We start from the raw sequence: 3,111 nt of genomic DNA on the forward strand, positions 1-3,111 counted from the left end.
TTTGGCCTCAGCTTCTACAGTGATGGCCTTACACTCCTCTCTTGGGTTCACTTCAGTGTTACTAGGAAGAGTATTAGGAGGGATCTCAGAGATTCTCTTGCTCAAATGACCAATTTGTACCTCCAGATTTCTAATGGAGGACCTAGTTTCTGTTATGAAACTGTGAGTGGTCTTAGAGAGCTCAGAGACTATGGTTGCTAAGTCAGAAAGGCTCTGCTTAGAAGTCTCCACCTGCTACTGAGAAGATGAGAATGGTGGTTTGTTCTTGAACCTATTATGGGTTCTTCCACCTTAAGTATTGTTGAAGCCTTGTTGAGACTTTTGTTGATCCTTCCATGAGAGGTTAGGATGATTTCTCCATGAGGATTTGTAGGTGTTTCTATAGGGGTATCTCATGTAATTCACCTCTTCCATCATAGGTTGATCTGGATCATAGACATCTCCATCATAGGAGGTAGCTTGAGTGCTACTAGTTGCAACTTGCACTTTAGTTAGATGCTGAGAGATCATATTGACCTATTGGGTCAATATCTTATTTTAAGCTAATATGACATTCAGAGTATCAACTTCCAGGACTCCTTTCTTTTGAGCTACCCAATTATTCACAGGGTTCTTCTCAGAAGTATACATGAATTAGTTGTTTGCAACCATTTCAATGAGTTCCTGCGCCTCTTCAAGCGTTTTCTTCAAGTGGAGTGATCCACCAGCAGAATGATCCAAGGAAATCTTGGATATCTCAAATAGACCATCAAAGAAGATTCCTAGGATAGACCATTCTGAGAGCATGTCAGGAGGACACCTCCTGATCAGTTGCTTGTATCTTTTCCAAGCTTCATAAAGGAATTCACCCTCTTTTTGTCTGAAGGTTTAAATTTTCACCCTGAGCTTACTCATTTTCTGAGGTGGAAAGAACTTGGCCAAGAAAGCATTAACCAACTTTTCCCAAGAGTCTAGGCTTTCCTTAGCTTGAGAATCAAACCATATCCTAGCTCTGTCTCTAATAGCAAAAGGGAAAAGCATAAGTCTGTAGACCTCAGGATCCACTCCATTGGTCCTAACAGTGTCACAGATGTGCAAGAATTCAGATAGGAACTGATGTGGATCTTCCAATAGAAGTTCATGGAATTTGCAATTTTGTTGCATTAGAGAGACTAACTGAGTCTTTAGCTCAAAGTTATTAGCTCTAATGGTAGGTATAGAGATACTTTTTTCTATAAAGGTCAGAAGTTAGTGCAATAAAGTCACCAAGAACCTTCCTTGCATCTCCTCTATTATTCTGTTCGGCTGCCATGCTTGTATTTTTTGTTTCTTGTTCAAAAAGTTCTCTGAGATCTCTTCCAGAGTGTTGTGCTTTAACTTGTTATAAACGCATCCTTAAGGTCCTCTCAGGTTCATGATCAAGATCAAAGAGAGTTTCTTTATCTCTATTCTTGCTCATAAACAATAAAAAGAAAACAATAAAGAAGAAGAATGTGAGCTCTATGTCAAAGGATAGAGGACTCCCTGTGAGATGTGAAGAAGAAAGAAGAATGAGGGTAGAAGAATGAGATGAAGAGTTCGAATAAATGGGGTAAAGAATTCGAAAAGTAAGAAGTAAAAAGAGAAATAAGAATTAAAATATTTTTGTTTTTATTTTATTTATTAATTGAATAGGAAATTAAAAGCTAATTAACTAAAAAGATTTGAAAATTGGAAGATAAATTTTGAAAAAGAAGAGAGAGAAAGAAACAAGAAGTTTTCAAAAATAGAAGAGAGAGGAATTAGTTAGGAAGTTTTGAAAAAGAAGAAAGAGAAAACAAGTAAGTAATTAAGAAAGATTTGAAAATAAGATAAGATCGAAGATTAGAAAAGATTTGATTTAAAATTTTGAAATTTAAAAATTGGAAAGAAAAAGTCAACAAGATAAGATAAGAATTGAAAAGATTTGAAAAAGATTTGGTTTTGAATTTTGAAATTGAAACAAGATAAGATAGAGATTTGAAAATAAGTTAAAAAGATAAGATATGGTGAAGATTTGAAAAAGATTTGAAAAGATAAGATTTGAAATTTGATTTTTGAAAAAGATTTAAATTTGAAATTTGAAATTTGAATTTTAAATTTTGAAATTGAGTTTTAAAATTTGAATTTGAAATAAGATAAGATAAGACTTTTGAAATTAAAATTTGAAATCTTTTTGGATTTTCGAAAAAAAAATTTTGAGTAAAGATAAAAAAAGATATTTTTTATTTTTTAAATTAATGAAGAAAGAGAAAAACAATCAAAAGACACCAAACTTAAAATTTTTAGATCAAAAGGCACTTGTTTTTTGAAAATTGAAAAGAAAAACACCAAAAGACACCAAACTTAAAAATTTTAAGATCAATTACAAGAAAAGAAACAAGAACAACTTGAATACCAAGAAAGAACACAAAGAACAATTCGAAAACTTTAAAGAAAAAACAAACATACAAGGAACACCAAACTTAAGAATTGACACTAGACTCAAATAAAAGACACTATTTTTGAAAATTTTTGGAAAAAGACACCAAGAATATTCGAAACTTTAACAAGAACAAGAACAAATGACTTAAACAAAAGACAAAGATTAACAAAGAAAAGAAAAAGTTTTGAAAATTTTTTGAAAGGAAGACAAAAGACTCAAACAAAAATAAAAAGTACCTAATCTAAGTAACAAGATAATCTGGTAGTTTGTCAAATCCGAAAAATCCCCAGCAATGGCGCCAAAAACTTGGTGAACAAAATTGGCTCCGCACGTTTCGCACAGATAGACTGGCTGTAACGACCCAATTTCTGGTAAGTCATGATCATACTAGAAACTGAGCGCTACCAACTTGTCTTCCTAATTATTATCTATTATTTACTATATGAGCCTGATTCGTTGTTAAAAGCGTAGTTATTTTACGAGGTACTTTCTTTTTTTTTTGAAAACATTTGGATTAACAAACAGTATCATTCATAATCAATTAACAACTAATAATATATAAAATAGTTACAAACAACCACACATAAACACATCACAAGTAGTTGACAACATTCGGTGATTCAGCCTTTATTAGAATATAGACTGTTAGTTAGAACACCCCTAGATATAGCTAGATAATAACTATATAC

General features: G+C 32.3%; 1 non-coding gene across 1 annotated transcript; it reads left to right on the top strand.

The window, feature by feature from the left end:
- The first annotated feature begins 784 nt into the window (after positions 1-784).
- Positions 785-888, top strand: LOC130952726 (small nucleolar RNA R71). Its single transcript, XR_009074903.1, has one exon. It is a non-coding gene; the product is annotated as a small nucleolar RNA R71 (small nucleolar RNA).
- The last annotated feature ends 2,223 nt before the right edge of the window (positions 889-3,111 follow it).

Source organism: Arachis stenosperma, chromosome 9, assembly GCF_014773155.1.
Source record: "Arachis stenosperma cultivar V10309 chromosome 9, arast.V10309.gnm1.PFL2, whole genome shotgun sequence".
Taxonomy (NCBI): domain Eukaryota; kingdom Viridiplantae; phylum Streptophyta; class Magnoliopsida; order Fabales; family Fabaceae; genus Arachis; species Arachis stenosperma.